Source organism: Zingiber officinale, chromosome 6A, assembly GCF_018446385.1.
Source record: "Zingiber officinale cultivar Zhangliang chromosome 6A, Zo_v1.1, whole genome shotgun sequence".
Classification (NCBI taxonomy): Eukaryota; Viridiplantae; Streptophyta; class Magnoliopsida; order Zingiberales; family Zingiberaceae; genus Zingiber; species Zingiber officinale.
In genome coordinates, this window is record NC_055997.1 from 133,883,753 (window position 1) to 133,896,569 (window position 12,817).

At 40.2% G+C, this 12,817-nt stretch overlaps 2 long non-coding RNA genes across 3 annotated transcripts; both read left to right on the forward strand.

The window, feature by feature from the left end:
- The first annotated feature begins 2,764 nt into the window (after window positions 1-2,764).
- Window positions 2,765-3,657, forward strand: LOC121994441. Its single transcript, XR_006115715.1, has 4 exons — window positions 2,765-3,069; window positions 3,161-3,267; window positions 3,354-3,419; window positions 3,614-3,657. It is a non-coding gene; the product is annotated as an uncharacterized LOC121994441 (long non-coding RNA).
- A 6,918-nt stretch (window positions 3,658-10,575) lies between these two features.
- Window positions 10,576-11,212, forward strand: LOC121994442. Of its 2 annotated transcripts, none has more exons than XR_006115716.1 (3): window positions 10,576-10,882; window positions 10,974-11,080; window positions 11,167-11,212. It is a non-coding gene; the product is annotated as an uncharacterized LOC121994442 (long non-coding RNA). The 2 variants fall into 2 exon arrangements; XR_006115717.1 differs by having other exon boundaries at window positions 11,156-11,185.
- Window positions 11,213-12,817: the final 1,605 nt, after the last annotated feature.

Consider the following 12,817-nt stretch of genomic DNA (forward strand, 5'->3'; position numbering starts at 1 on the left):
CCACCCATTAAAATCATTGTTTTCACTCCCCAGTTAAGTATCTTTACCAAATTGCCCATGATATTTTTAGGTACAAAAAGTCTAAAAATCAGTATAAATCCTCTTAAATTGAGTATATTAACTTAGAATCTAGTATATTTTCTATCAAATTGAGTACGATTCTAAACCCTAAACCCTAAACCCTAAACCCTAAACCCTAAATCCTAAACCCTAAACGCTAAACCCTAAACCTAAACCCTAACCCTAAACCCTAAACCCTAAACCCTAAACCCTAAACCCTAAACCCTAACCCTAAACCCTAAACCCTAAACCCTAAACCCTAAAAAATAAGAGGAACAATTTTGATAGAAAATATACTCGATTTTTAATATAAAGTACTGACTTTAAGAAGAATTATACTCATTTTTGGACTTTTTGTACTCAATTTTGAAATTTTTGTACTAAAAAAATCTGAGGGGCAATTTAGGTATCAATATTTGCATGAGGGAGTTGAAACAAGTAATACTTTGCATGCAGGGAATGGAAACAAAGTTTTTTGGACATGGGGATTGCATGCAAAGTTAACATTATGATTAGGGATTTTTCTCTAATTTACCGTTATTATAATTAGAATTATCAAATTTAAAAATACATTTTCTTAAAATAGTTTTATATATATATATATACCTATACAGGCTTTTAGCTTGGGTGTCCGCGGTGGACGACCGCCATGGGCATCTCTCACGTATAGACACCTCCAATAATCGAAAGAGCCTCTTATGTGACGCCCAGGTTAAAAAGCATATATTCTATATTCATCAGTCCCCACGGACTGGATCAGCTGATTAAGTACATGTAGTTTGCCAATGAAATTGTGGGGTCGAAGATCGCCAGTTGCACTAGAGGATAAAATTCTGGTCTGTTGCGCTAAAAATTCTTTTGACCCCCAGTCATCTATCCTGCCCAGCATTAATCATGATTTACTTCCTCTAAAATCTTGTGGGGTCGGGCCGCTAGGATGATGATTCCACCTTTTTGTCAATATATTCTATATTCATCCCTTCCTTAATTTTACCTCCACTTCTATCATTGTTAATTAATAATAATAATAATAACAAATATATGGAAATAGAATCATAATAATAATTTTATAAAGATATTTTAACAATACTTATAAAAGTATCAAAGTAAAATGGCAAATAAAATTATATGAGGTATTTTTTAAGAAAATAAAAAGAAATATAAAATTTTCTCTAAAAATGTTCTGAGTTCCAAGCCTTGGAAAAATGTACTCATTCAAGGATGTTAAACAATCAAAAGAGAGTTGAGGAAATATTTCTTCCGCTCTTTGGATTAGTTTGCTTAGACGGGGAAAAAATAAGGAGAGAAAAGAAAGATAGAGGAAAAGATCCAAAAATTGCACATTGCACATTACACATGAAACATTTGTTTATATTATTTGTATTTTTTTCTTGCTCCAATTTCTGTTAGCATTTTCCTAGTCAAGTTTTTTAATCTTAGCATTTACATGGAAAACATGAGGAACAAAAGAACTCACAAAATTATTTAAAAAATTTCATCATTTTTAAATAGATCGTGTGTCATTTTCATTCCTCTTTCTCCTAAGATCTTGTTCGACACTAGAGGAGGATAGCGGAATAAAGCAAACTAAAAACAATAAAAGAAACACAATGACACAATATTTTTTTACTTGATTTCCAACTCCAAAGTCTACACACTCAGTGGGAGTCCACTATGTGTATCTTCTTTACGGAACTGTCCGGAGGTGGAGAAACCTTTTATAACTTTGTAAGGAGCACGTGTAGATTATAAATCATATAACCTTGCCAAATATCTGGTCCTACTTGGACTTCTCACTCATTTCCAAGCTTCAAGTCAATCTTGACTTTGCTTGGACACTTAACTTGATCAATTATGATCAAATTATTTGGTCACCCTTGACTAACATCCCTTAAACATATTGTTCAAATAAACACTCAAAACTCTAGAGGTCGATTACACCAATATTTATATTTTCCATTTAAGCTAAGTCTTAGTGTCAAATAGCATGAGCACCAAGTTTATTAGAGACCCATAACATTTAATTAATAATATCATGTTGGATTGATTAGGGAGAAGAATAAATAGACTCAAACCAATAATTGATAGTGCAATGATGGATTGTAAAAAAGGAGCCTAGAGATTCTGTAAAATACCGGAAAAAATGACGATTATTAATAAATGAATTTTCCGGAATTTTTGGACATTTTTCGGGAATATTTCGGAGCTCGTACGGACGAGTTAACGGGATAAAAATGGGGCATGGAAAAGCCTGTTTGGACGACCCATTTAAGCGAGGAATTGTTTCTTTTATAAAAATTCCTAATTCCTTTTTCTTTTTCATTTATTTTCTTCCCCCCGTGTTCCTTCTCTCCCGAGCCTCACTCCCGAACCCGACGCCGAGAAAAAAAAAAAAGCCCTAACCGCCGGCGCCGGCGGTTTCTTCCCCCTGTGTCCTCTGCCCTAGCCACCTCACGCCACCACCATAGCCGACAGTCGGCCGCCACTGAGCCCTGCCGAAGCCGCTGCACTCACTGGACTTGAGCAGCGCTGTCGCCTCTGCCTAGCATCGCCGTCGCCGTGCCCTAGGTGCCGAGCGCCACTGACCACCGTAGCACCGCCGCACCTTTTACTCTAGAGTCGGCCTTCTGCCCGCGATGCTGACCCCCTCTGCCGCCGGTGACGAGCCACCTCTCCGACTTCCCTGTACGCCGGCCGAAGTTTCCCTTCCTTGTGTCTCTGATCTAGAGTGATTGCGGCCTTGTTTCTGCCCTATGCGACGCCGCCTCTGTACACTATGCCTAGGTCGCCGGAAATCAAGAGCTTAAGAAGGTGACAGGGGGTAGTTGTAACCCAGCCAGTGGGACTGAAGGTGAGGGCTTAGGGTTTGTTTTTGTTTTCAATTCTGTGCTTTGATTCTTATCCTGCCGTGAGCAGCACTTGGGTGTGGGATGGCTAATTTAGTGTATAGGGTTTGGTGGACAGCGGCTTCACCAACTTCTGATTCTCGCTGTCATCATCGAAGAAGAGGTAATGGGAACAAATTATTACTGGACTTTAATTGTTAATAGAGTGTCTTGTGATTTCTTGATCATTTCTTCTTGATCCGGTTGGTGGACAGCAACTTGATCAGGGCAGTAGGTTGTTACGTCTGGTCAGTAGGTTTGATTTGGGGCTGTTGGAACTTGTCGTGGCAATCTTGCTTTGGTTGAGGGCATCAAGGAAGAGGTAAGGTCAGTAGGTTATGTTTTGAATTGAGTTATTTTGTTGATTAGTGAGTTTCCTTCTTGATTGTTTTGCAAGTGGATTTCCAGCCACTCACCTTGTTCCAGCAGCAAACACATTCCTTGATTATGGATTAATCACGGCCGTGAATTGAGGTAAGGTTTAGAGTTTTGATTTTCATGGTAGATTATTGCTAGTTGTGTTAGCAATAATTAATAACTTAAGTTTATAAGTTATATAATAGTGTAATCAGGATTAATGAAACTAACCCTAAATGATCAGTGGATTAGAAATTAGTTTAGCTATTTGTTTAAAAATTAAATTAGCTAAACTGTGCGAATTGATTCAGGACTTTGACGCGAGACGAGTATCTCGGAGTCAGCTTGGACCTTTCTATTTTATCGGAGGCGGGTACTTTTGACTTATTGTCTTTGATATACTTAGTAATTAAATTAACAAGATGCATTAATTGTGTTTCTTACTTGTTTCGGTTAATCACTGCCCAATACATGCTACCTGTTGATTGATTGTTTGTTTACATCTTGTATGGATATGTACCTGATTCCACATGCTCATGGGTAGTGATATAACCATATTTTACCATGTCAGGACCTAGGTTTGATACCTTATATGATCAGATACCTTGATATGATTCATTCGCTTTGGTGCACATTATGATATGTCCAGAGATTGATTTAGTATATTACCATGTTTAGTGACATGCACCATTCGCATGATTGCATGCTGAGTGATTGATTGCTCCTTTATTGTCGAGCACTTTGCCAGTTTCACCACTGTTCGGTGCTCCGTTGTGACGCTCATGGGTAGCGGGACACAGCGTGGTAGCACGTCAGTTTGACTCTTCCGGTGCTCCGTTGATCCGCTCATGGGTAGTGTGACGCAGCGTGTAGCACGTTAGAGATTCCTCCCCGTCATAGTGTACCGGGAGATGAGAGCATTGCGCTCCCCCATTTATGATTTGGGGTAGGAGTACGTATGTACTCCGACAGCATCCCGTCCACTCGATCACTCATCAGGAGTAGTGTTGCTGAGTGCACGGTTGTCCCACTGTTGTTGTGAGTCGGCTGACTGGCGTCAGGGGTGACCATGACATTGGCATCATATGCATGATGCATTTATTGTTTGTGTTTGTGTTTGTTGCACTTATATGCTGCACATTGCTTGGATACCTTGATTGACATGCATACAGGTCTTCTATACCTTCCGGACTGTTTGTCCTTTTACCGGGTCCTGGTTAGTACAGTTCTCTCCTGCTTACTTCAGTTTGGTATTTACCTTTATTCATCAGGAGACTGTACGCATGATTAGTGCTAGGTGTTATTTCCTTACTTTGCATATCAACTGTACCTGCTGAGTGTTGGACTCACCCCGCCTCCATTGTTGTTATTTTCAGGTTGATGCTGTCAGGAGGGAGTTCCAGTCGCTAGTCCCCACTGCACGTAGTGCTACTCCGCTGCTGGTTTTTGAGTTGTTTCATTTTAGTTTTTCGCTATCAGACTTTATTTTTAGTTTTGTTTTGGACTTACATATGGACTTTTCGTATGATTTGGATTTACTCTACTACATGCCTGCCTGGACGGCAGAAGAGGTAAGAAAAAAATCGGATTTGGGCTTTACGAGTGTAGTTGAGTAGGGTTGATTTCGAGTCAGAGTATTACTATGTTGTTTATTTTATTAACTGCGTGGTTGTGACAGCCAGAGGCTGAATACATATATAAACTATGTGGTGATTGATTTTATTTACTGTTATTATTCCAGCCACCTGTGGCTGAGTATTTAGTGCTTGTAGAAAATTTTGATTGTCCGCCGTACAGGGGAGATGCTGCCGAAATTTTCTCGGACAGGGACTCTTCTGGGGGCGTGACAATTTAGTGGTATCAGAGCAGGTATACGTACTTGCTATACGTTTTGGATTTTTGAGATTTATCTGATACCAATTTATTTGGTATCAGAGCGCATGTTTTGCGATTCTTTGTTTACGTATTTTGGATTTTTGGGAAAATCTGATACCAATTTATTATTGGTATCAAAGCGCCAGGTTTGGGCGATACTTGTTTTTATTTGTGTGATGCAGATTTTCGAGATTTGGCTGATACCAATTTATTGGTATCAGAGCGGGTTATGATACCTGCTTTTAGTATTCTGGATATATTGTGCTAGCCCAAGTTGGCGGTTCAGACTGGGTAGTTATTTTGGTTCCGCGGATTTTCCATTACGTATATGTTTTGGACTTTTTGTTTCGGATTTATATGGATTTTCGGTGATTTTCATGTTCGGAATTTTGAGGTCAGAAGTTGGGGACTGGACAGCGACGGAACATCTCCAGACGGCATATAGGTATGATGTTTAATTTTATAGTTTATGACAGGTATTAGCATTCTTTATTTAGTACTTGTCTGGATGTTGTAGCACATATTACATGTGATGGGTTATCCATTGAGCATGATTGACCTTAATAGATATCAAGGATTATTATCTCTAGTGATTTTCTTATCATAGCATCAGTAGTTTTATCTTCTGTTACTACTAGTAGGAGATGGAGGCACATACCAGTCTCTGCTATTGTTAGTTGGGTAGTGGATGACACTTACCTATTCCTGTTGACTTAGTCAGTTGAGTTTTTATACTCATATCTTTTGGATATTAGGGTACCCGATACGATGAAAATTGTTTATTGGGGAGTTACCATGTTTGATCATTGTTGAGAATGGTTTGAGGTTGAGGGATATTGTGTGATCAAATATTTTGATGTGTTGATTTCTAATGATTTAAGAGAGTAAATGTTATGTGGTTGTTGATGATCTTTTAGGGGATAACTATTTTGATGATCTTTTATTTGGGTTGTCATTGATGGTGATATAGTGAGTATCATGTATGGTGTTCACAGGTTGATGTTTATAGTTGATGATCATATTATAAATTGGAAGCTAGAGAGTTTATGTGCCTATGAGATTTTTGATTTTAATAAATTTGGTTAATTGTGGTTAGTTAACAGGATGATAAAATTGATATTTGTTCATCTGATATTGAACTATGTGGATAAATAATGATTTGATGTTTTGAATGCTAACTTACCCTCATGGAGAGTAGAGACTTATTCATCTGATATTAGTGGGCTGATATTTTTGAGGATAAAAAAAAAATGAGGGTGTCTCGATGATATTGAATTCTAGTTTTTTTCTTTTGGGTCGTACACATTTATTCATATGATATTATGTGGATTGACATTCTCTAGTTTGAGATGATGTATTAGTGTTGAATTGACCCATAAACTGATTTAGTTATTTGATAATGTAGTATACCATTTGATCGTGGTTTGATATACCTTAGTTGCTTGTGGAGGATTAAGGTATTCTTGATTAGTTAGTAGATGAATGATTTAGTTTTGTTGGTTGATCAGTAGAGGATTGTCATACTCTATTTTTAGAGGTTTGAACTTTTAGGTTGTTTGTGCTTAGTTATGTATCTAGAGCACATTTGAGTACATGCTTTGTACTGACGTGGAAAGGACGGATTCAGCCGTATATCATTGTCGGCTTGGATAGTTTATAGCGGATCGATGTATCCTATTCCATGAAGACTTTGACCATGGACTGTATATATCTGGTGGGATAACTTAGAGGGTGCATTGGGGTATATGGCCCCACTGATGTAAGGAAGTGTAGAGCTAATTGCTTAACACTTATGGGATACACTCGTTACTAGTGTATACTGGAAGAGTACATTTGGATTTATGATGATAAAATCTTCCCATTAGATATAGTCTTGGTAGCATATGGCATTGACTTGCAATGTTATACCAGGGTGTGTATACCTTTCTTGTCCGATACTAGTTCCTTTGAACTTAGAGCAGGGTTGTTACCGGATGATTAGGCTACTTTATTTTGGGTTACTTTTGAGTGATGTATTCATGCTTGATACATATGCATGAATCTTGTTTAGATGTACCCGTAATCCATGAGTGTTGGTAGCATAAGGTTGGTCTCTTTGATTGAGCTGGTATGCTCATTTTACATGTCTATGTTGCATGTAATTTTGATTGTTATGTGTTGTAAGAGTCTTGTGGAAGACTGTCGATTTGCAAATAGTATATGTATCCATGTTCTGATATGGTTTGTAGGTTTCTTATGGATCATAGCTATGTAGTTCGGTGTATGTATCGGGAGGTATTATTGAAGATGTCTTGTTGATTAAATCCGAGATGTAGTATAAGTACATCGGTGGTGTTTTGATGGAGGCATTTTGTCGATTTAATCTGAGTTGTGATATGTACATATGTGTTTGGTGTGGTATTTGAGGTTTCTTTTTGATTATGTTTGATTTGTGAGCGCACCTGGATTTAGTATGCTTTATTGGAAGTATATGTTGGTTATACTCTTGACATAGGTGTATATACGTCATATGAGTGTTGTTCGAGGTGTATTGTTGATTTTACCTATGTTGATTTTGTACACGGGTTCGGTATGCATTGTTGGAGGTATCAAGATGATTTATACCTATGTTGTGAGTATGTTTGGTGTATATTAATTGGAGGAATATGTCGATCATACATATGTTGTGTGAGCATGTGTGTTAGGTATATATTGGTAGCAGCATGATGATTTTACTTATGCTGAATGCAGAATGTGGAGTGACTGCATTATGTCATTTGTTGGATTAACTCATCAACTAATTCTTCTATCAGGGGATAACCCACTAGGATACTGATAGAGTTGATGATGGATTTGCTTAGTTTACTAGGTTGTTATAGCCTAGGTTAATCACAGTGATTTGTGGTAGAGAGATCTTGTACAGTCTCTAGCTGGATAGTTAGGTGCCTTTGGGTACTTAAATATTATTTTGTGGTGGAGCGTTGCTCCCACATATTACGGATTGCTGGTAGCGGAGCATAGCTCCTATATTTATTGCAGATACCTATTTCAGACTATTTGTGGTAGAGCGTTGCTCCCACATATGTGATGTTTCCTGTGATGGAGCGTTGCTCTCACACTGGAGGATTTATTCTATGGTGATTTATGTTATTGATGATTAGATTTTTGACTTATTATCATAGATCTTATGGTTAGAAATGTCTGTGATACGGACATTATGTGTTTTGGTTTTTGGCCATATAGGCTTACAGAGACTTGATGATTTTGGTATTTCCATGATGTTTGGATCGGATTCCATTGTCTTTGTAGACGATGATGTGATCTATTACGAATCAGCGGTGAGTCACGCACATCATCTTTGCATAGGATAGAGATGTTTCGATGAGAATATCTATATACGAAGTTCAGTAGTGCGTTTTGGGTTTGTCTTATGTGAGATGTTTGAGCCACACGGTCACCAATAGGAGTATACCGTGGTTTCACATGAGATCGAGGTTGTTACCGTTGGGAGTAGACAGAGTCTATACAGGAAGCTCGCAACTTCCTCTGTTTGGTTCGATATTTCTGGAGATACGTTGAGGGTTTCTCACGGATTGCTACGCTACTTACACGCCTGACCATGAAAGGTGTGAAGTTTACTTGGATTGAGGATTTCAAGACCAGTTTCTAGGAGCAGAAGCGGAGACTAATGTCGGCTTCGATTTTTGGTTTTTACCTTCTGGAGAGGACGGATTTGTCCTCTACACCGACACGTTTCTACAGGATATGGGTGCTGTTCTAATGTAGCACGGTAGAGTATTCTCATATGCTTCTCCGTAGTTGAAGGAGTATGAGAAGAAATACCCAGTTCATGATCTGGAGTTGGCCGCTATTATTTTTGCCTTGAAGATTTGGCGGCATTACCTGTAAGATATTACATTGAGATTCTCACTGATCATCAGAATTTTAAATATCTGATTACTTGGAAGGAACTTAATCTTCGATAGAGGAGATGGATGGAGTTCCTGAAGGATTATGAGTGTACCATTAGCTATCACCCGAGAAAAGCTAATGTGGTTGCCGATGTACTTGACCAGAAGTCCAAAGGGACTTTAGTTTGCCACCGAGTAGTGGTAACAGACTGGATTTAGGGTTTCTCCGAGTTAGACTTTGAGGAGCAGGGACAGACAGAGCAGGGTATTTTTGTTACCATAGTTGCTCAGTCGTTAATCTGGACGAGAATCCGAGAGGCCCAGTTGTTGGGACCTCATAGAGCTCAACGTGAGGCAAAGTGGTACATACTATCGGACAGAGGATGTTAGAGGCATAAGACTGCCAGAAGGGTTACGCTGACCGGAGTGGGAGACTCTTAGAGTTCTCCATTCGTGACCAGGTATTTTTGCGAGTTTCACCCAAGAAAGGGGTGAAGAGATTGACCTCAGAGGTAAGCTAGCTCCGTGATACATTGGACCTTTCCAGATCTCGGAAAGGATTGGACCAGTAGCTTACTGGTTGGCACTATCGCCGTCCCTGGCAGGCGTCCACGATGTATTCTACGTATCCATGCTGAGGAGATACGTACCCGATCCGACGCATGTGCTGACAGATATTCCAGTTCCCTTCAGCCTGATGCTACTTATGAGGAGGTTCCGGTACGGATTCTCGATCGAAAAGAGCGTCAGTTGCGGAATAAGACTATCCAGCTAGTTAAAGTCGGATGGCAACACCATTCGGATGAGGAGGCTACTTGGGAGCTCGAGGATACGATCCGAGCTCAGTATCCCCATCTTTTCACTTGAGGTATGTGATTTATTTACCGTTCAACATTTATTATTGTTATTTGTTATTAGTACTTGCTGACGGTAGATACTGAAATTTGGGGACCAAATTTTTATTAGTGGGGGAGAATGTAAAATACCGGAAAAAATGACGATTATTAATAAATGAATTTTTCGGAATTTTTGGACATTTTTCGGGAATATTTCGGAGCTCGTACGGACGAGTTAACGGGATAAAAATGGGGCCTGGAAAAGCCTGTTTGGACGACCCATTTAAGCGAGGAATTGTTTCTTTTATAAAAATTCCTAATTCCTTTTTCTTTTTCATTTATTTTCTTCCCCCCCCCCCCCTTGTTCCTTCTCTCCCGAGCCTCACTCCCGAACCCGACGCCGAGAAAAAAAAAAAAGCCCTAACCGCCGGCGCCGACGGTTTCTTCCCCCTGTGTCCTCTGCCCTAGCCACCTCACGCCGCCACCATAGCCAACAGTCGGCCGCCACTGAGCCCTGCCGAAGCCGCTGCACTCACTGGACTTGAGCAGCGCTGTCGCCTCTGCCTAGCATCGCCGCTTTACTCTAGCGCCGGCCTTCTGCCCGCGATGCTGACCCCCTCTGCCGCCGGTGACGAGCCACCTCTCCGACTTCCCTGTACGCCGGCCGAAGTTTCCCTTCCTTGTGTCTCTGATCTAGAGTGATTGCGGCCTTGTTTCTGCCCTATGCGACGCCGCCTCTGTACACTATGCCTAGGTCGCCGGAAATCAAGAGCTTAAGAAGGTGACAGGGGGTAGTTGTAACCCGGCCAGTGGGACTGAAGGTGAGGGCTTAGGGTTTGTTTTTGTTTTCAATTCTGTGCTTTGATTCTTATCCTGCCGTGAGCAGCACTTGGGTGTGGGATGGCTAATTTAGTGTATAGGGTTTGGTGGACAGCGGCTTCACCAACTTCTGATTCTCGCTGTCATCATCGAAGAAGAGGTAATGGGAACAAATTATTACTGGACTTTAATTGTTAATAGAGTGTCTTGTGATTTCTTGATCATTTCTTCTTGATCCGGTTGGTGGACAGCAACTTGATCAGGGCAGTAGGTTGTTACGTCTGGCCAGTAGGTTTGATTTGGGGCTGTTGGAACTTGTCGTGGCAATCTTGCTTTGGTTGAGGGCATCAAGGAAGAGGTAAAGTCAGTAGGTTATGTTTTGAATTGAGTTATTTTGTTGATTAGTGAGTTTCCTTCTTGATTGTTTCGCAAGTGGATTTCCAGCCACTCACCTTGTTCCAGCAGAAAACACATTCCTTGATTATGGATTAATCACGGCCGTGAATTGAGGTAAGGTTTAGAGTTTTGATTTTCATGGTAGATTATTGCTAGTTGTGTTAGCAATAATTAATAACTTAAGTTTATAAGTTATATAATAGTGTAATCAGGATTAATGAAACTAACCCTAAATGATCAGTGGATTAGAAATTAGTTTAGCTATTTGTTTAAAAATTAAATTAGCTAAACTGTGCGAATTGATTCAGGACTTTGACGCGAGACGAGTATCTCGGAGTCAGCTTAGACCTTTCTATTTTATCAGAGGCGGGTACTTTTGACTTATTGTCTTTGATATGCTTAGTAATTAAATTAACAAGATGCATTAATTGTGTTTCTTACTTGTTTCGGTTAATCACTGCCCAATACATGCTACCTGTTGATTGATTGTTTGTTTACATCTTGTATGGATATGTACCTAATTCCACATGCTCATGGGTAGTGATATAACCATATTTTACCATGTCAGGACCTAGGTTTGATACCTTATATGATCAGATACCTTGATATGATTCATTCGCTTTGGTGCACATTATGATATGTCCAGAGATTGGTTTAGTATATTACCATGTTTAGTGACATGCACCATTCGCATGATTGCATGCTGAGTGATTGATTGCTCCTTTATTGTCGAGCACTTTGCCAGTTTCATCACTGTTCGGTGCTCCGTTGTGACGCTCATGGGTAGCGGGACACAGCGTGGTAGCACGTCAGTTTGACTCTTCCGGTGCTCCGTTGATCCGCTCATGGGTAGTGTGACGCAGCGTGTAGCACGTTAGAGATTCCTCCCCGTCACAGTATACCGGGAGATGAGAGCATGGCGCTCCCCCATTTATGATTTGGGGTAGGAGTACGTATGTACTCCGACAGCATCCCGTCCACTCGATCACTCATCAGGAGTAGTGTTGCTGAGTGCACGGTTGTCACAGCCCTACCCACTCGGTCCCACTGTTGTTGTGAGTCGGCTGACTGGCGTCAGGGGTGACCATGACATTGGCATCATATGCATGATGCATTTATTGTTTGTGTTTGTGTTTGTTGCACTTATATGCTGCACATTGCTTGGATACCTTGATTGACATGCATACAGGTCTTCTATACCTTTCGGACTGTTTGTCCTTTTACGGGTCCTGGTTAGTACAGTTTCTCTCCTGCTTACTTCAGTTTGGTATTTACCTTTATTCATCAGGAGACTGTACGCATGATTAGTGCTAGGTGTTATTTCTTTACTTTGCATATCAACTGTACCTGCTGAGTGTTGGACTCACCCCGCCTCCATTGTTGTTATTTTCAGGTTGATGCTGTCAGGAGGGAGTTCCAGTCGCTAGTCCCCACTGCACGTAGTGCTACTCCGCTGCTGGTTTTTGAGTTGTTTCATTTTAGTTTTTCGCTATCAGACTTTATTTTTAGTTTTGTTTTGGACTTACATATGGACTTTTCGTATGATTTGGATTTACTCTACTACATGCCTGCCTGGACGGCAGAAGAGGTAAGAAAAAAATCGAATTTGGGCTTTACGAGTGTAGTTGAGTAGGGTTGATTTCGAGTCAGAGTATTACTATGTTGTTTATTTTATTAACTGCGTGGTTGTGACAGCCAG